Source organism: Culex pipiens, chromosome 1 (genome assembly GCF_016801865.2).
Source record: "Culex pipiens pallens isolate TS chromosome 1, TS_CPP_V2, whole genome shotgun sequence".
Classification (NCBI taxonomy): Eukaryota; Metazoa; Arthropoda; class Insecta; order Diptera; family Culicidae; genus Culex; species Culex pipiens.
The window spans coordinates 115004459-115026835 of NC_068937.1; the positions used below are offsets into that span (position 1 = coordinate 115004459).

The window sequence follows — 22377 nt, forward strand, 5'->3', positions numbered from 1 at the left end:
TAAAAAACATAACAAATGCTTATTAAGTTTACTTATATGGATACATTATTTTGTTAAACTTTAAAACCATACAATTATTGTGTTCAGAGTTATCACTTATATTTCAATGTCACCACATTTTCCATTTCACTATTTAATTTGATCTTTCTGGTCCTCGTCCCGTTCGTACACACCTTTTTTTTCGCGAAAAAATGCCGGCTTCCACGGTTTGTCTCTGCACGGGCACCACACAATGCGGTTGTCGTCGTCGTCACGGTGTGTTGGTCCTTCCTGCCTCGTGTGGTCACTTGTTCCGTTTCCGGAGTGCGTCTTCTGTAATCGCACACACACACACTCACACTTTCACGCGCGTATTACCAAACGAAATGGAAAAATAGGAAAACTTTTCTTGGCGTAATGTGTTTTTTTACAAAGCACTGTTAGTAGATAGCACTAAATGAATTTCTTCCGCTCAAGGTAGGCTTCGTCAAGATTCCGGCCGACTCGTCCAAGTGACTGTGAAGAACTGACCGATGCTTCAAAACCGACGTAGGTGAGAGAAAGATCTGAAAACTTTGGCTGTGTTGGTGAGAGAGATGAAAGAAACACTAGAGAGGAAAACAGGCACACATGCTTACTTTCCACACACGCACGCGACGCGAAAGGGACTTCCGGGGGGAACGTTAAATGACGTAGTGAATAAATTCTTTGTGGTTTGCGATTTTTAAAAAAAATATTATTTGTCTGCAGGGTCCACGGCGCCCTTGGCGAAGCATCAATTTGGCGCCCCTCCAAATTTTTCATCATTTTGATATGTTTACTTAAATTTTCAGCGATTGCTTCAAAGAGTTTTAATAATATAATGGTAATTAATTGAATAAATATAACAGCTAAAAAATCCAACCACAATTTAATTCTTTGAAGAATATTCAAATTAATGTTTTATTATTTTTAAACCATTTCAATCGATTTATATCTTTCCAATACAGATAGGTTGTAACGAAAAGGTGCTTTAGGATTAATGTTGACTGAAAATAGCAGAGTGTTGTTTTGTCGTTTTAAATAGAATTTGATCTGAATTTCATTGTATCAGCATTTTCCTGCATTCCTGAAAAAAATAGTTTAACTGATTAGAAAATGGACTCCTTTTCAAACTTGTTTTTTCCTTTTGAAACTATTTTTTTTTTCAATTTATTTTTGAAAACAATATTTCTCTTCTCTGTGAATGTGTTTTTTGATTGATATAAAATTCCTAAAATTTGTTTTTTGAAAATTCATAGCTTCAAACAAAGGCAATTAGTTTTTACCTTTTTAACACATTGAAATTTTTTGTGTTTATTTTTCGACATCTAAAGTTTCTTAAAATTTTGTATAAAAACCATTACACTCAAATAGAGGGTGACGAGCGTGAATTCCCGGGAAATCGACCATTTTTGGACCTCTCGATTCCCGGGAAATTTGTTCGAAGCAAAATTATATAAACAAATAAAAAAAATTGAAATTATGTAGCGTTTGTAAAAATAATGTTGTGATTCGATTAAATAACTCCCATAAAAATATGTTAAACCGTTTAAGAGTTAAGAAGCTTACCCAAAAATAAGTTCCCTTCCCCAAACCAAACCTCACCCTCGCGAGCAAATTCGTCTCACCAATACATCGGCGTTATTTCCGGTCCACCGGAGAGCTTGGGAGAGGAGTGCTCGCGAAAGTGAAGAGGAGGGAGAGAGCGCATCTGAGAAAGAGAGAGAGCACGGGTTGACGGACGGTCAAACGGAGTTGCTCGGGAAGTCGTGTTTGGACAGCAGCGAGAACAAGTCGCGTTTTTTGGTTTCTCGCACCGGCAAAAAAGTTCACGGTCGACGTCGAAAGAACGCGAACGGGAAGAAGTGGTCTTCGGCAAGCGCGAAACTTCTTGGAGGGTCTTCAGGAATCGGTGCCTGTTTTTGGCCAGCAAATCTCGGCGGCGGCGTCCGACGCGCGGAATCGCCTTCTTCCGCTGAACCGGCACAACCGCTTCGAACCCGGAGCACCACGTGCGGCGGGAGGCCGCGGAAAGCAAGGCCGCGAGGCGGCGCGAAGGAGATCTGCGGTGCAAGGGAACCGGCGGACACGCCGAACGATTCGCCAGGTTCCGGGAAGCAGGATGCGGTGTCTTTTCGGTCGCGGAGTGGCCAAGAACGAGGCCGTGGAGCGGTGGGGAACAAGCAAGAAGGAGAAGAGGGTGAGGAGAAGAAGGGCCAGGGTGATGAAGAGGAAGTAGGCCTTGAGAAAGGAACGATTTGTGAGCGGTGGAAAAAATAAAGTGTCAAAACTCATTTCTTAGTGTTTGGTCTGATTTTGCCTTGAGAGAACTTTTTTTTCTTCTACAATTACTATAATTGGGAAAACTTAAAATAATGTGGACCCCAAAATTAACCTTAAAGCATACTTAGCAGTTAGCCACAAGAAGAAAGTCTATTTTTTTATATTTTTAAAATATATCTTTTATATTTTTAAATTATATCTTAGAAAAAAAAAAACTCTGGAAATCTTTGTAAAGTCCGCCAAATGTGAACATTCGGGTTTTCCGGATCACTATTAAAATATTAAAATTGTTGTTTTGAGTCGCTATTTATTATATTGTAAAAATCCCGATACTGGGAAATTATATATTAGCTATTTTGTTATTTCACAAAAATCTAATAACAAGTTCAATAATTAACAAGTTGTATTGCAGATTCAGAAAAAAATCAAGAAGTAGATCATAGTTCCCAAAAATAATGAGGCTACTAATTAGCGTTTCATTAAATAAGCATGAATAAATCGTAACTGAATTCATTGAAAAGAAACACATTTATAACTTTTCTTTATACATTACTGGCACTATTGGCATAGTTATAAACACTACCAGGTCCCGGGAATTCTCAGGAAATTTCCAAATTCAACTCTCGATTCCCGGGAAATTGAAAATCTCGAGAATAGTCACCCTCTACACACAAAGCTTTTAGAACCGTTTGTGTAAATGTGAAAATTTAGGCGAAATTACACTGGATAGCCCAACACATGGAATCCATGAAATAAAAAAAAAGTATGTGAACGATAAGCAACTTTATCCATTCCATTAAAACATAACAAAACAAAAATTTTCAAGGAAAATGTTACTAACATTCTTCAAATTATTAACCCTAGAAGCAAAATTAAGTGGAACTTTGTGTTTTCCCAAAAAATATTGCTGTTTTTGGAGTTGGAATTTTGCTTTGGTTTAAATTCTAATGGGTCCGCGATAATGGTGTTTCTGCAAATCAAAATTATACAAGAAATTGTATAATATTTTACTTTTACGACTAAAAAGTTGGTGGACATGCCAATCTATGCAAATTTGTCGAAGACACTCAAATTTTACTTTTTCACTCTTGCTACAAGCAATTGAATACAAGCAGCAGAATATAATATATTTAGAGCAATTTATGTGCTCTTAAAAACCAACATTTTTATGTTGAAAAAAAAAATATTTTGCTAGAAATTTAACAAAAGTCAAAGCATTTTTTGTGTTAGAAATATTCAATTTAAACACTTCAGTATTTCGAAAACGTAGGCCAATCTCAACGCACAAGTTTGCATTTAAAACGATAAAAATATCTCAAATGCCATTTTCTTTAAACTTGAAATATCTTATTCTTTTTATTTCAGATTTTCAATAGAAATGTGTAAATTTCAATTAAATAGCTGATTATATAAAAAAAATACTTCAAAACATAAAAAAGCTTGATGGTTCCTGATGCTGGAAAAATGGTGAAATTTAAATTGAATTTTATATACTGTAGTTGGAATATAAAATCTCTAGCTATTTCAAAGAATTGTTATAAAACCCTGAAATTTTTGCCACTTGAGCGCCCCCTTTGATAAATGAATTGAGAGAATTTAATTTTAAATTTAATTCTGGTACAATTATTGAAATAGTTGATTTTGGCGCCCCAAGTGTTATAAGTAATATTTGTAATATTCCGACCAAGATTATCGAGTTATTTTGTAGTCCTACTTTAAAATTTAGCGCCCCTTTTGTTCTGAATACCTTTCTAGGATTTTATAATAACATGACAAATTTGTACAATCATCGTTTTCGGCGCCCCTCAAGGGCTGCGCCAACCCCTAGGTACGGCGCTGTTTGTCTGTAATTTTAGGATTTCGATAGAAAGAGAGCTCCATGGACGTAACAATTAATTTTCAAAGTTTGTGTCGTTAAAGTCTGTTTAAAAGAGAAATCCTTGAGGGAAAACCAAGGGTGGCCAGTTCAGGTTTCGGGTGCGGTTCTGGCCCAGCCAGCCATGCCAGATATACAGATAAATCTGTATTTTACAGATTTTTCGATCCCAAAAATCGGTATATTCAGATTTTATAAAATGATTATAATAAAAAATTACAACAGTTTAGTAATTGAATTATACTTTAATTTGATTACAAAGCTTAAACCCGCTGTTAAAAAAATAGAAATGTCTTCTATGCTAGCATAGAGCTTTTAAATAAGGACCTCGTCTTCTCCCAAAAAGAGCATGTCACAACAATTAATGGTACGATATAATTATTCCTCATATGTTTGGTATTATTTGAAACAGTTTTTGTATGATTGAGCCAAAAATGAATTTTGGCGAAAATTTCCTTAAGTCCCAATGATTCAAACAATTGTTCAACAATTCATGGAACGATATAACTTTTCGCCATATGATAAGGATTTTTCGGAACAGCTATTGTTAAAACATAAGGGTGCCATAGCCGACGTAGTATTTCCAACTTGAAGTTCAGCGAAAAACTCTTAAGTCCCAATAATCCAAACAATTGTACAACAATTCATGGAACGATATAACTGTTCGCCAAATGGTTAGGTTATTTGAAACAGGTATTGTATGATTGAGCCAAATGAACTACAGCAAAAAAAAATCTTAAGTCCGAATAATTCAAATAATATTTCAACAATTCATGGAGCGATATACCTGAATTATGGCGAAAAATTTCCTAATTCTCAACAATTCAAACCATTGTTCAACAATTCATGGAACGATATACCTGAACTTGAGGGGAAATTTTCCTAAGTCCCAACAATTCAAACCATTGTTCAACAATTCATGGAACGATATATCTATATGCCATATAGTTTGTATGTAAAGCTAATTTGTTTTCGTGATAATTTTAATAAGTCCAAATAATTTAAACAATTGACTGCCCATTATCAGAACGATAACTGTTCACCATGTGATTGGTCTATGATTTTTTTGTATGGTTCTACCATACATATTACGATATATTTACGATAAATTTTGAGGTCACATTTCATAATAACATGCATTTTAAACCGCCAAACGTAATGTAACTGAGATAGCTCAATTAGATAAGGCGGCAGCACCACGGAAGAATCAACAGGAGACATCATCATCAAGCGGTAACAAATCCCGGACATAACAAAAAAAACGCTAACCATTAATATTCATATACTTACCATTCCCGTTAAATCCACAGTTCCCAGAACATTTGTAAAATTTATTGTTTTGCTCCTCCCTTTTCAATTGGTGTCGGTAAGTGTCGGTAAAGAAGTTCACCATTTAAAATCATATATATTTCCCTCTTGGCAAATTTCCCCTCTTTTTGGTGCACGCTGGTTGGTTGAACAAACGTTTCCCAATCAGTCAATATAGAGACGTGAGATTGATGTATCTAAAATCACCCCCACTCTACCTCATAATTTTCGGATCGTCGACGCGGCAAAAAACGAATAAGAGGAGAATGGGTGCAAAAAGGCGGGGCATACGTCCCCGATCTAAATTAACAAAACGCGGCTCGGTCGGTCCCGAAAATTCATTCTGTTGCTGGCCGTCGACGAGAACACATCAGGAGCAGATGGCCTGGTGGCCCGTTTGTAGACGGCCTGGAGGCCCGGGAGCAGATAGCCTGGAGGCATGGACACGCCAAGACATGCCAGCCGGCATGAGCGGGAATTGGAATTGGCCACCACTTGGAGTGGCCGGAGTCCCCGGCGGGTGTTCCGATAGGGTGACTTATCCCGAACCATAAGAGTTGGGGCAATATGGGTATCAAACTTAAGGGTTTTTGATACTGGACATGAAATTTGACATTTCGGCAGTAGTGGCCACCACCTTGAGTGGCCGGAGGCCCCGCGGATGTTCCGATGGAGGGACATTTGCCGAACCGTAAAAGTTGGGGCAATATAGGTATTAAATCTCTGAAATCTGTTTCTTTACAAATCAAACAGCCTGTTTCAGAGACACGAAATAGTCCACAAAAGAGTTGTCTTGTGTAATTATAAGAAAATCATGAGGAAATTTGGACCGGACGTTCTAATCGAAAATTTAAACAATCATCTAGCAAAGTTCTTTGTCATACTGGTCATGTGTAATATAACCACCTGCACCTTTTTTATACACTCAACAAACCTTTCACCACATAGTTGCATGAAATTTCCGGTAGCAGCCAATTTTTGGTCCCAAACATCATTTCACATGAGTCATGCAACTATCACAATGCATTCACGTCAATCTTACTTGCTTCCAACGCAGCCTACACTAACACAACTAAATTTTACGTGAAAATCTTGCCTGAAAATTGGAGGCGTGGCTTGCATGTCAGCTGATTTTGGTTTGCATGAAATTCATGCCACATTCGCAAGCAAAGTAATATGGAAAATATCCACTTACCATTTCATGCAACATTGTGGTGAAAAGTGACGACGACGACCAGAGATCGAAGGCTGCATGATTTTCCTGCAGGACATTCAGACATGTCTGAAAATTTTGAGCCAGCCTGCAAGTCTGAGGACAATTAGTCTGCTGGTGATTCTCAACAGCTGAACATGGTTTCAGTTTTTCGTCTGTCTCGGTGGATTATCGACACCGAAAAAATCTGCATTCTTTCTCCATTTCTGGAGTTAGATTTATGCGAGCAACTATAAGTATTTTTCTCATCATTTTAGCCAATTTTTGAATTAATGTATTATGTTCTTATTGTCTAGGCCATGGAACCAGAAATTTGCGCAAAAGGTTTGCAAGGAGGTGCGCAAGGTTTAACATCGTCAAGGGAGCAAAACAGGCTGCGAAGAAGGCGCTGGCCGCGAAAAAAAGAAGGAAAAGCAGCCAATCTGTCCCACAAGCCGCAAGTGAAGAGCCGGAAACGCAGACCAGTCGCGTGTGTGAAAAAAACTTGCTGATATTGGACAATTTAAAGCAAATGAAAATATTATGTATATTGTGCCAAGAGTGTAAAAGTGTGTTGTGACTTAATTAACAATGTGTAATGTGTGTTAGTATCAGTGAAAATAGTCAAATTATGAAAATAAAATGTGAAAATAACAAGCCCTTTTTTTAAATTCTTCAGAAATCCCAGACAACAAAAAAAGCAAAAAAAAAACCATCCCCCCAGCGCCCCGTACTTTTAAGTCCACTAGAAAATCATGAGATGGTAACATTCCCAGAACGTAGAACCTGCGTGAATTTGTTGCAACTTTGACGTGAAATTCTTGTGATGGGGCATATGGTTGTATTGGTTCGCTTGGAAATTGATGGAGCTTAGTCACCTGAGTTTCACGAAGATTTGACATGAACATACAGATGGAAAAAAATCACCTATATTTTCATGCAACACTGTGGTGAACAATATTTTGAGTGTAATGGAGCACTTCCATTCGAGCAGTTTTTGCTTTTTTCTATAATGTATTGTACCAATTGTATTACCATTCGAGCAGCTTTTGCTTTATTCTATAATGTATTGTACCAATTGTATTACCATTCGAGCAGCTTTTGCTTTATTCTATCATGTATAGAGTTATCTACGTACGCATGTATTGCGTGTACGTACAGGAAAAAGATTGAGGTTAAATTTTGTACCGGCCAGCAAAACAAATGGCGTGCTAGTGTGCGTGAGATCGGGCTTAGATAACTCTATTGTACCAATTGTATTACCATTGGTATGTGTGTGCTCCTTTCCCTTTCGCAAACCGACAACCGAGTGCGCAACGTGGCTGGATCGCGGGCAGCTTCAGGTTTTTTTTTCTCTGCGTACAGCTTACCGGAACGGATCCGGTTCACAAAAATGGACAAAACCGCGAAACGCCATCGGGTGCCTCCGGATTCAACGAGGTGAGTTTCATTTTAGTGGCTTTTTTCTAGGGAAAACCCAAATATATGTTTTTCCATGTAATTTTGCCCGCTGAATCTGAATCTGCCCTCACGATTGGCCCAAACTGTCGAAAAATGAAAAAGATTTTTGGTCGTATTTTGGGTTTCCATGTCAAATTATCATTATCTTTCCTGAAGACACAAAAGCTCCAAAACTTCATCATTTTACGGAAAATCAATTTTCTACTTAATTTTGCGATCTGCACCACTGTGCACTGTATTTAAGCATCCTCGTGGCGCAGTGGTTAGCGGCTTCGACTGCTATGGGGCGCGAGTTAAATTCCCGCCTTATACTCCTGGCCTTCTATCGGATGGGGAAGTAAAACGTTGGTCCATTTGCGTAAAAGAGGTTTTGGGTGACTCACCACACATTAACCTTCGGACGCCTAGAAATGAGCAGAAACTTGCAACACCCGTGGGTCGTTAATGTGGATTGCTTTGCTTTTTTTGTATTCAAGCAAATGTTTATCTTAAAATCATACAATCAATTTTATTGCATATTTTTTTCCAATTTAGAGTATACATAAAGCTGTTTCCATGTTTAAAGTACCAAAAATGCTGAAGCCGTAACAATTTATAATTAATCAAAACTTTAGTCAATTGTACTTAACAGAAGCATCATAAATGCAGTTTGAAATGATATTTTACACTCAAAAAAATGAGTTCGCGTAAACGTGAACAGCGTTCATGCCAACGGGAACCAGGAAGGAAATTGTTCACTTTCATGGTGCAATGCACTATAAAAGTTGAACAGTTTTCTTCCTGGTTCCCGGTGGCATGAACGCTGTTCACGTTTACGCGACTGTAAACAAATGTATTGTTTTGTTTCAGTCAACTACTTCTGTAATTAGGTTCTATCCTATTCCCCAGAAACTCATTCCCCAGAATGACCCAGTTTCCAGAAAAGTTTTATTTTAATTATGAATGTTAGGGTGGGTACGTTTTTCAAAAAGTTCTCGGATCAAGTTTTAGTATGGTTCCCCTTGTAGGGCATGCCCATAGGGACTTTCATGTCAAATATCAGATCATTTGGTTGTAAACTGGCTGCGCGCATCAGGGTTAAAGTTTATATGGGAATTACTATGGGAAATTGGAACTTTTTGTTCAAACGCTCCTACAGGTCTGGGAAAATCGCGCGCCAACTTCTGGTATGGTCAGGCCTATGGGGAATGGTCTGGAGAACACTTTTCCCGAAGAGAGCATATGGATTCGTTGTCCCTAGACCTGGCGCATCGGCAAACAATCCGATGTCTCCGGAATCAACGGTTTTCCCTCAAAAAGCATCAAATTTTTCTTAGCATGCTATGAAAACTCGACGAACACCGCGACGCCATACGTCAGGCAGCTACCACGTGGTTGAAATATTTGCAAAAAAATACAATTTTACCATGCAAAGATTCTGAATTCGACTAAATAATATCAGGATTACTCGAAATGATCATTTTCTACCTAAAAGAAGGTTTGCAATTAAATATTCCAGCCGTTTCTCACCCACGTGGTAGCTGTCTGACATATGGCGTCGCGGTGTTCATCAAGCTTTCATAGCATGCTAAGAAAAATTTGATGCTTTTTGAGGGAAAACCGTTGATTCCGGAGACATCGGATTGTTTGCCGATGCGCCAGGTCTAGGGACAACGAATCCATATGCTCTCTTCGGGAAAAGTGTTCTCCAGACCATTCCCCATAGGCCTGACCATACCAGAAGTTGGCGCGCGATTTTCCCAGACCTGTAGGAGCGTTTGAACAAAAAGTTCCAATTTCCCATAGTAATTCCCATGTAAACTTTAACCCTGATGCGCGCAGCCAGTTTACAACCAAATGAGCTGATATTTGGCATGAAAGTCCCTATGGGCATGCCCTACAAGGGGAACCATACTAAAACTTGATCCGAGAACTTTTTGAAAAACGTACCCACCCTAATGAATGTACTTCATTTCAAAAAGTGAACAGTTTAAAAGTGTGAAGTGTTCGGATTTCGCCTTGATTGTGAAAACTGCTAACAAAAGTTGGATGTTTCCTTCTTCAAAGAAAGGATATACACAGCAAAAAATCCGATGGTAAAATCGCATGCAACATCAATCCGGCGAGAGTCATATCAAGATTACCAAGTCCGCGCCCCAACCCACTCGCCTATTTCGCCGCTATGACAATAGTCGGATCAATGCCAATATAACAGTAGGTTTTCCTGGGGAACCTACAGCTACATCGGTGAAGATCCAACTATTTTCTTAGCGACGAGATAGGCGAGTGGGTTGGGGCGCGGACTTGGTAATCTTAATATGACTCTCGCCGGATTGATGTTATTTTTGGGGTGAGCAGACCTGATTTTTTTTCTTCGGTACATGCTTTTTGTGTACACGTTTTCTCATTCAATATTACATGCTTTTTCTCACAAAGGTGATGTGCATGCTTTTGCATGCGATTTTACCATCGGATTTTTTGCTGTCTACTCTCTTGACTTGTGATAATTGCTGACAAATGTTGAATATTCCCTTTAAAGTTGATTTTTTTTTTCCTTTAAAGAAGGGAAATCTCACTTGTCTGTGAGTAGGGTAGGGTATCGATCGATCCGATCTCTACAGTCAGAGCTATCCAACTGTCAAATTGTAGACGCACTTGGCAGGAACAATGAGACAGGTGGGGAACAATGAGACACTCTACGAAAATCAATACTTTTCTTGTAAAACATCATGTTTTGGTATTGTTCCATTGCAGGTGACTTGCCTTGAACATTTTGAAGCAATTTTGCCAACTTGAAACTTCAAGTAACAAAAGTTTTAGTAAAAAGTATTTAAATTTAGTATAATCCATTTATTTATGCCAAATAACTTTATATTTTTGGCTAAATGAAGTCAAAACTCAATAAATATGCCAAAAATCACTTCCAATTCATGTTTCGAAGAATTTCCCTAGATTTTGAAAATTCTAATGAAGAAAAATCAAAGTGTCTCATTGTAACCCATGGACTGAAAAGAGTGGAGAACAATGAGACAGCCCTAGATTCTGGGTATATTCTTAATTGTGGTCAAATCTAATGAAAGGTCATTGTAGCCAACTCATGCCCTATGAAATGAAGAAAGAAATTTGGAGCAATATTATTTTTTGTTGTATTGGCAGCCTATGAGCGAAAATGTAATTTTCAGTCATAATTTACTTTTACACCCCAGAATCAAACATTTATGAATAACTTTGCAAGGGAGCGTCCATAACCAACTATTATGGCAGACGTGTATCTAGTAGACACACCTTTCCTCCAAATATGAGCCTGATTGGTTGAAACTACGTCTTGTGAGAGCCATTTTATCATTGTTCCCCGTGTCTCATTGATGACTACTCTACCCTACTGCTGAAAAAAGTTTTAACTTCTTTAAAGAAGGGAGAACTCTCCGGTATGGCAGTACTGTTGCCAAAGGTTAAATTCTCCTTTGAAGTAGAATTTACCCTTCTTTACAGAAGGGAAAACTCTCTTGACAGTCTTGCTGCGGGCAAAAGTTGATATTTCCCTTAAAAGTTGAATTTAGCCTTCTTTGAAGAAGGGAAAACTATCTTAACTGTCATAACTGCGGACAAAAGTTGAAATTTCCCTTTAAAATTTAATTTCGCCTTCTTTAAAGAAGGAACAACTCCCTTGACTTGCGATAACTGCAGCATGCTGACACAAGTGGAATTTTCCTTTAGGAGTTATCCCTAGTAAAGAGAGCTTTTTCTTTTTAAAAAAATGAAAAAAAAAAACAATTAGTGTCAGCAGTTATCACAAGTCACGATGTCTTCGCGATTCTAATATTGAATTAATGTTGAAAAATTAATATCATTATGCCAATTGACCATCATGCATCATTATGCCCATAATGCCAAACGGCGTTAAGCTCAATGGCATTATACCATGTTGCGTACGCAATTAGGATATTCACCCTAGATTTAGTTCTGCACACGATCCCAAAGCTAGCTGATCTTCAAGGCTATTTCTAATCCCCATTTCTGTGCACGCGGCACCAACAATTGGTCTTTTGTTGATCCTCATGGTAGTTCGTAGCCCCTATTGTATTAGATCTTTAGTTTGACCTTGCCACCGCCTATAAAAAGGCTCCCGGAACTGTAATCCCCAACGGAGTCTTACAGTCCACTCCCTGTCCTGCTGAGGACAATCCCGGCTGTCGAGGAGGTGTCTTGGCGCAGACACCAAATATGAAAAAAAAAACATGTTATGCAAGTTCCTAAATACTTCTGGGGAATGGGTCAAAAGTAATACTTTTCAACATTATTTTGATTTAAATGGTGGATTCATTAAACACCTGTACATTTTACTTACAATTCCGTTCAAAGAGTGTTTTTCGGAACTGCAAAAAATATTGGGTGGAACTTGTTGCAAAACGTGTTTTTTTGCCAAATTTTTCTTTAAGCCACTTGTTGCATAAACTGCAATTTTAATAATGTTTATGTTAACAGCAGTCAGAGCCGTACCTAGGGTCCACGGCGCCCTTGGCGAAGCATCAATTTGGCGCCCCTCCAAATTTTTCATCATTTTGATATGTTTACTTAAATTTTCAGCGATTGCTTCAAAGAGTTTTAATAATATAATGGTAATTAATTGAATAAATATAACAGCTAAAAAATCCAACCACAATTTAATTCTTTGAAGAATATTCAAATTAATGTTTTATTATTTTTAAACCATTTCAATCGATTTATATCTTTCCAATACAGATAGGTTGTAACGAAAAGGTGCTTTAGGATTAATGTTGACTGAAAATAGCAGAGTGTTGTTTTGTCGTTTTAAATAGAATTTGATCTGACCTAGCTTAAATTTCATTGTATCAGCATTTTCCTGCATTCCTGAAAAAATAGTTGAAATGATTAGAAAATGGACTCCTTTTCAAACTTTTTTTTGTATGGATTCCTTTTGAAACTATTTTTTTTTTTTCAATTTATTTTTGAAAACAATATTTCTCTTCTCTGTGACTGTGTTTTTTGATTGATATAAAATTCCTAAAATTTGTTTTTTGAAAATTCATAGCTTCAAACAAAGGCAATTAGTTTTTACCTTTTTAACACATTGAAATTTTTTGTGTTTATTTTTCGACATCTAAAGTTTCTTAAAATTTTGTATAAAAACCATTACACTCAAATAGAGGGTGACGAACGGGAATTCCCGGGAAATCGACCATTTTTGGACCTCTCGATTCCCGGGAAATTTAGTCGAAGCAAAATTATATAAACAAATAAAAAAAAATTGAAAATTCGAAATTGTTCAGAACATTGGGTGTTCAATGTAAGATGTTCAAGTTCGAATGAACCAATGCTTCTCTTATCTTCTAATTCAGAAAGTGTAAATTTTAACTTATTAAAAATTCCAATAACTATAATAGGAAAACTTAAAATAAAGTGGACCCCAAAATTAACCTTAAAGCATACTTAGCAGTTAGCCACAAGAAGAAAGTCTATTTTTTTTATATTTTTGTTTATTATTTCTAAGAGTATAATTTTCATATCCTCTTTCAAGCAAAGCAATTCTTATAATCCATTTTTTTATTCTTATTATTTTAATTTCGCTGTATCAAGGTAATTTCCTTTTTTGATGTCATGGAGTAGTTTTGTGTTTCGCTTAAACCTCAATATTAAATTATATCTTAGAAAAAAAACTCTGAAAATCTTTGTAAAGTCCGCCAAATGTGAACATTCGGGTTTTCCGGATCACTATTTCTTCAATGCATATTTACAGTTTTAAAAAAGAAAAAAAAAATATTAAAATTGTTGTTTTGAGTCGCTATTTATTATATTGTAAAAATCCCGATACTGGGAAATTATATATTAGCCATTTTGTTATTTCACAAAAATCTAATAACCAGTTCATACAACAAGTTGTATTGCAGATTCAGAAAATAATCAAGAGGTAGATCATAGTTCCCAAAAATAATGAGGCTACTAATTAACGTTTCATTAAATAAGCATGAATAAATCGTAACTGAATTCATTGAAAAGAAACACATTAATAACTTTTCTTTATACATTACTGGCACTATTGGCATAGTTATAAACACTACCAGGTCCCGGGAATTCCCGGGAAATTTCCAAATTCAACTCTCAATTCCCGGGAAATTGAAAATCTCGAGAATAGTCACCCTCTACACACAAAGCTTTTAGAACCGTTTGTGTAAATGTGAAAATTTAGGCGAAATTACACTGGATAGCCCAACACATGGAATCCATGAAATAAAAAAAAATGTATGTGAAAGATAAGCAACTTTATCCATTCCATTAAAACATAACAAAACAAAAATTTTCAAGGAAAATGTTACTAACATTCTTCAAATTATTGACCCTAGAAGCAAAATTAAGTGGAACTTTGTGTTTTCCCAAAAAAATATTGCTGTTTTTTGAGTTGGAATTTTGCTTTGGTTTAAATTCTAATGGGTCCGCGATAATGGTGTTTCTGCAAATCAAAATTATAAAAGAAATTGTATAATATTTTACTTTTACGACTAAAAAGTTGGTGGACATGCCAATCTATGCAACTTTGTCGAAGACACCCAAATTTTACTTTTTCACTCTTGCTACAAGCAATTGAATACAAGCAGCAGAATATAATATATTTAGAGCAATTTATGTGCTCTTAAAAAACCAACATTTTTATGTTGAAAAAAAAAATATTTTGCTAGAAATTTAACAAAAGTCAAAGCATTTTTTGTGTTAGAAATATTCCATTTAAACACTTCAGTATTTCGAAAACGTAGGACAATCTCAACGCACAAGTTTGCATTTAAAACGATAAAAATATCTCAAATGCCATTTTCTTTAAACTTGAAATATCTTATTCTTTTTATTTCAGATTTTCAATAGAAATGTGTTTATTTCAATTAAATAGTTGGTTATATAAAAAAATACTTCATAACATAAAAAAGCTTGATGGTTCCTGATGCTGGAAAAAATGGTGAAATTTAAATTGAATTTTATATACTGTAGTTGAAATATAAAATCTCTAGCTATTTAAAAGAATTGTTATAAAACCCTGAAATTTTTGCCACTTGAGCGCCCCCTTTGATAAATGAATTGAGAGAATTTAATTTTAAATTTAATTCTGGTACAATTATTGAAATAGTTGATTTTGGCTCCCCAAGTGTTATAAGTAATATTTGTAATATTCCGACCAAGATTATCGAGTTATTTTGTAGTCCTATTTAAAATTTGGCGCCCCTTTTGTTCTGAATACCTTTCTAGGATTTTATAATAACATGACAAATTTATACAATCATCGTTTTCGGCGCCCCCCAAGGGCTGGCGCCCTTGGCGGTCGCCAACTGCGCCAACCCCTAGGTACGGCGCTGACAGCAGTTTTTGATAAGTTTTCTCTAAATATTTCCGGTAATAAATGTGTGTACATGTTTGTTAGGGTTTTGTTGTTGTTTTAAGCCAAAATTGAATAACAAAACATATGTGTTATTTAATGATAAGTGAGCGAAATCAATCTTTTATTGCAGGCCAAGGATTGATACCTAAGAGCATGTAATGGCACTGACCTTGTTGCGTGCTCTTCGGTTGACGTCCACGTAAGGAACATCCTGGAAGGAGCGTAACTAACTACATCCGTAGTTCTGTTAGATCATCCGAATTATCTTGATCAGAACAGTATAGCTCTGGTTCCTTGCGAGTGTCCTATTTTCTTACCTCCACGTTGGCTTGGTTTTCATGATGACCTAGCTGGTGGCCTGTGGAAACGGATCGTAAACCTTTGACCACCGCGGGTCAGAGTCGAGACGGCTAGAAGAAAGGGGCGCGCCAATGTGGGACAGGGAAGTAATTTGTGATTGTAGACGGTATTGTTTTGATTCGCAGTATGTTGAGTCAACTGCTGTGGATGTAGCTGAAACATCGCACAACGGGGTTTCTCTTCTCTTCATTCTCAGCTACCACCTATCTTCTGTTTATTTTGTTTCACTGATTTTCTAACGCGGCTTCTGTTTACTATCCTCCATTTGATTTCGATTTTACTCATTTGATTCTCTTATTTCTCAATGCTTTTCCACTCTATTTTATCAATTGATGCTGCTGTAACAAACTGTCTGCATTCCCTTAATTTGGCAGCGATGTCAATTTTGTTTATCATGTGCCTTTTCTTTATTTATCTATTTGAATAATTTCTCATCTTCCCTGTAAATGGCCCTCAATATAATCTAAGCTTGTTTGTTTCCTCTATTTATTAATTATTGTTAATTTCTTTATCTACTTCATAAATTACAATCTTTCTTTTACTATTGATTCTTTACATAGTATATTTCCTTCACTGTCCATTGTTTTGAAACTTCACCTTTTTCTTAAGCAAGTGAGGTTCGAGCCCTTACTCAATTTATGGAACGGTTAAAGGATTAACACAAATATTACTATTGTATTTTTGGTAAACTTTTATAACATGCTTAGGTCCAAAAATTGTAACAAAACACCGCGACAAAAGAAATAGCAACATATAAACACGACTCAACACTAGGAAATACTTTAGGAGAAAACAATACACAGTAAAATAACAATTAGTTTTTGAATTCAAACTAAAAATAAAACAGTTTTTGCTTTAATGAAAGTTGATAGGCACACTATAAACGGTTAGGCGCTTATACTTACATCAAACCCTACTTAATGTACCACCCCCGGCCGAGTTAAAATGCGTAACCGGAAAAGAAGGTGAGCATGCCTGGCACGAACACTCAAAGCGTGTTCTAGCGTGCTGCTCGTACTGACTCAGAGCAAGGGTGAGATGTAGGTGTAAGGGCAGTGCGTGTTCATCGGGAACCTAGTGCATAAGATCGGTCAAGGCCCGTTCTTACACTGAAAATTGCGAATTGCGAATTGCGAAGTGAGCGAAATCAATCTTTTATTAATTCTATCTCTCAATAGGTCTATTGACACCATGCATAAACCCATCAAATTTCGGTTAAAATTTGGTGTAAAAATAACAGTTTTCTTATAGTGGAACCCGGTACACAATCGGATTATTTTTTTTCTTCAATTTTTCAAAAGACTTGAGATTTCACTACGGATCTGATCTCCTTCACATTGACTTTCTCAGTTTTTCTAACCAACTACTCAATAACTTGCGCCAGCTCTGAACCAAGCAAACTTAATTATTCACACACGTCTGCCCTGGGCAAGCTGCCAGACTGTTTTGTGAAATGTGTATTATACTATAATAGTGATTTTAATCAACAGTTCATGTCGTTCTAAACACATCATTCTTCTTTTTTTTTTTCAGCTCGCAGCAATGCATTGAACAACCCAATTTGTAAGTTTACCAATAACACGGATGCACTGACGTGCCACCAGGGGAATGCTAAAAGCATCACTCTTGGGGTTTGATATCGATACCGACGGCAAACTACGCACAGTAAAACACGTTCGACAGCCTAGCTCGGATCTTGCACACGCTACCAGGAAGTGATCAGATCGATGTTCGGTCCTCTGTACGACGTCCTCTGGACGTCCATCACGTCCGAGGAGTGTCGACCATCCACAAAACGTGATCGATTTGTGTGCACGATTCGCCATTCGGGTGGCGCCAGGTGTGCTTCCGAATCTTCACGTCGTGTCTTGGGCACTCTCCATAGGTCTTGTCGAGACGCTCGTAGAAAGCGTCTTTATCGTCATCGGTTGTCGTTCGTCGGCGTGTAGATGTTGATCTAGAAATTGATTGATTCTCAACACGCAGATCCGGTCATTCACCATTCCACTTGATGACTCGGTTCTTTTGATCCCCAATCACTACACAGCAAAAATTACGATGGTAAAATCGCATGCAAAAGCATGTACATCACCTCCGTCAAAAAAGACACTTAATATTACACGCTGCATGTACAATTTTTCTTAGATCTAGGGTTTTTTCTCAAAAAATATTTTCCCTTAAAGAACACCCAGTTAGCAAAATCTAAACGTAGAAATATGTATCCTCCCTGCAAAGGCTTATGAATTGATTTCAGTTGAAAGGTTCTCCAAATCTCTGAATTGCAAATGTAACATCCTGGAGCAGAACTGTTAAATTCTAATAAAAACACAATTGAAATTGAAATGTACAGATTTTGCAAACACAACAAAAAAGTTGCAACCGACGGGACTCAAACCCAGCACCTACAGCAAGGACTGGCGCCTTAGCCCGCTCGGCCATCAGACCGATGAAAATCTGAAAGGATAAACGCATATATGAGCTTGACATTTTGGTCAAGTAGGTTTCCCATACTAATGGGCTACACATTTCAGGGTGTAACATCACATAAAAATGCATAAAATAATGCAATATTTATTTTACACCCAGGCCTTTTACACGCAGCTGAATTACTACTTTTTTAGCTATGTACGAACCCGACTCCGTGCATCGCCTTTTCGCCGCCACTGTAGTAGATGTGGTACTTGAAAGAGGTGTTGACGATGCACTATGGTACATTGGGTGGCCAAGTTTCAAAAAAGTTACCTTCTCCAAATATTTTTTGGTATTTTTTTCTCGAATGTAAACATTCTAACTAAGAAAAATCCAAATTTTCAAAGCTCTAAGTTTGTTTATTACGGAGATACGCAAGCTGAAAGTCAAAAAATTGAGTAAAAAACTAGCGTTTGTCGTAAAAAAGGCTGATTGTTTAATTTTAACATAAATCAGCCATTTCAAATATTTTATTAGGACAATTATACATCGTTGGAAAGGTAATGAGATAAGCTTTGAAACTATTAATAGATAAAATGTTGTTTCCAAACCAAAAACTGAAGTTTTCATCGAATAACTGAAGCATTTTTTGACAAAACTTATTTTCTTGTGTTTGTTAATCGAGTCCTTTTTTTGCTAACCGATGCTAAACATGAAACTAAGATCACTTGAAAGATTGGATCATAATCTAACATTGCTGAAATTTCCAGCCTGCGATTTTTTGCGTTTTCGGAGATATGCCATTTTGAACATTTACGTTTTATCAAAATTTGATGCAATCTACATATGCGCCCGTTTATTTCACTTGCTTTGCTACCTACTTCGTGGGCATCGTCGCTTCAAAAATCAATACCTGGTTTCAAGAAGTTCGAAATGACTTTATTGGAATTTTCTGTTGCCTACATTTAAAATTGAGTACCTTAGGCAAAATAAAGTATTCGTACCGAAGTTTCTCAAGTGAAACAGGAGAATCTCAGTTTGATACCGAAAAAAGTATTCAGCAAAATATTGACTTAGCATGATGAATTTCTGTGATCAATCTATGAAACTGATCCACATCTAAGTTCTATGTTGGTTAGTACAAAACATCATAAAAAGTACCTACCTTAACATATCCTGAAGAGTTTCTGACATCAAATGAATTTTCATGAACAAGAACATTAGGATTAGTTAGTAATTTTGAATAAAATTAATTTTTCTGTTATTTGATTTTAACAATTAAAATTTTCGCAATTTTTGCCCATAAGGGTGGAGGAAGGGGGGGGGGGGGGGGTCTCAAGTTATATGACATGGACTCACAAAAAGAAACACACAGCAGTAAATAATAAATATTTGACTTAAAATGAATTTATTACGCTTAACAAAATTTTGTTAGAGGGGAGGAGGGGAGGGGGGGGGGGGTGAAAGAAATAGGAGGGAGGGGTTGTGTCCTTAAAGTGGGGATGTATTAGCTTATCCATAATTTAATAATATAAACTTGCAATACAATATATACGCAATTCTGTTGCATTTGCAAATGTATGAAAAGACTATTTATTATAAACAATCAACTATTGAAAGACATGAAAAGTCATAAAACTGGACGTATATCGTTTCAATACCATACAATTACCCAAATTTTTATGAAAAAACATTTAAAAAGCAAAAAAATAATTTGGCCGCCTGTTTGTATGGAGATGGCCCATAGTGCGATGGGGTCCACCGCCGTGAATTCTCGCTCTCTAGGGCCGGGCCATCGAACTTCCTGGATGGCGGCCACATACACGTTCAGCTTGTGCAGCTCCCGGGCAAGAAGGCCAGCACGTGCAGGATCTTGGAGAGTTCGAACGTTCCAAGTACCGAGTTTCCAATCGTTGTCCTTTTTACATCGCCTGGTCTGATGCCGATTAATCCGTCATGAATTTCTTGTACTGTTTCTGTACTACCAAAGTTTCCACCGGGAGTTGGTTACCGACCTCTGCAATGGTATCCCGGCCAGCCACGCGGGGAGGCCAGGGTATCGGAGTTACAGGACAAGAGGCTAAAGGACCACTTGGTGGGTCTATTTTATACCTACGGTACAGGATGTACCTACGGTACGCGGACATTTATCCGGCTAAAATCAAATTGTTTCCCATGTGCTCCTAACAGTTGCGTATTTCAACGGTATAACACACTATTCCTTTGTTTTCTTTTTTTCTAACAGAAGCATTAACGACCTTGTGGAGGTGACGAAACAGTCGACGGGCGTAGCGGAAGGGGCGGTGGAGATGATCCACAAAATCACAGCCACCGTCATAAAAGTCCGCATCGGGGGAGACTTGGTAGCTGTACCGCCATCTAACTTGGCATTGTACCATGCGACCAAGTCCCTCCTGATGCACGGGACCTCTACCCGCTACCCGGGCTACAGGGAATGCGAGCGGTGCCGCTGCGTGCTCGAGAACCCCAGGTTATACACAAACCACATACGCAAGTACAACCTCCTGGACTGCGCCCTGCTGCCACTGTGCGCAGGGTGCCTCAAAGAGCAGACGGGAAACTCAAGTCATGGGAATTTCTGCGACAACATCGGGTTTAGCAGGCTAAACCGGGTTTGTTTTTTGTGTAACAAAAAGCTAACAGAAAGGACAAACCTACACCGGCATACCGGCACACGACATCGAGCGTAACACGCTCCGATACAAAGCCTTTATTGCTGTGGATCGTGGTGTGGCGTCGGTTCTCCAATACCTGGACTCGTACCCAAATAAAGGTTAGTGTAGGGGGGGGGGGGGAGGAGAGATTGAATCAAAGTGATTTTTAAGGATTTTACAATTTCTCAGGTTCAGGTTTGCAAATCTCCACTTCAAACATTGTAGCATGTCAATACGATTCCCTCGAACAAGAAACACTATGGGATGACTTGTTTTTACCATATCGTTCTATTTGAGCATCATTTTAATTTCATTTGACCCAATGACACCCCATTTTTTAAGGGTACTCGGAGTATGTTTTCACCTGATTAGGCGGTGTTCAAAAAAAAATCAGCCAAAAATTAAAACATTGAAATCGTTTATTTATTAAATAAAAATTGCATTTTCCGAGCCTAAAGAAATGTATAGGGTTTGGTTTTGGCTCCGACTCCAAATCAAGCTTCGTAATACAATCATTTCTCTAGAAATATTCATTCGAAAATCTGCCAAAAATCATGGACTATTGATTTTTTAACGATTTGGAGCAAGACACAATTTTTTGTTCTCGTTAATGATGAGCTAATTCTCTGCCTCGCAAATAATTTGGTTTATGATTTAAAAAATCGAAAATGCTTGTGTGCGAGTACAGCTTACACTCGGACATGGCGAGTTGGGCAAAAAACAGCGCTTTTCAGTTATATAAATAAATCAGGCTTGTTTTTGAATTGATTCATTAATGTACCAATCTTTATTTAGCTGTTTTTTTTTTTTTTAAAAAACATTCAACTGCCGTTTTCTTCCTTGCGTATTCCCGATTTTTTTAGATTCTCTTCTCTCTGAACGTATTCGTTTGTGACTCGGGTCGACGGACAGAGCACGCTAAGAAATTCACGAATTATTTGTGTCGCTGGTAGAAGCGATTGAGCAAATCGCTGGTAGCGCTGGTGTCGTGTTCGCTCGCGAATGGTTGCGAGCTCCAGTCGGCAAAGATTCGCTCGGCGATAGTGAGTGATTTCTGATCTTTGAACCGACAATCAGGACCCTTGAAATAAAATATCATTTCAACTTTGCCTTACTCTACAACTTCAAACATTTCTTTTACTTATTTTCAGATCTATACGAGATGCTGGACATCAAAAACCAATGTGGAGACGTGGAAGCAATCCCCGGACGTGTGTATACCAAAATACAGGAGCACTTCCGTGCAAGATTTCCGGCAGAGCTCCGCCCACGAACCAGAACAGCGCTGATGAAGGTAACATACATGCATTTCCCCTACCCTTTCAACAAGTCTAAACCTAAAACAGAACCAAAAATTGATGCGCCTGACCATGAATGTCAGGCTCCAATTTTTAGATGCTTAAGGGGTTACATACATGTAGAAAATCACAAAATTTCATATTAGGCCGAT

At 37.5% G+C, this 22377-nt stretch overlaps 1 protein-coding gene across 1 annotated transcript in view; it reads right to left on the reverse strand.

Moving 5' to 3' along the window:
* Positions 1–22377, reverse strand: part of LOC120416533 (uncharacterized) — a 45117-nt gene that overhangs the window by 18060 nt on the left and 4680 nt on the right. The gene's annotated exons all lie outside the window — the stretch shown is intronic.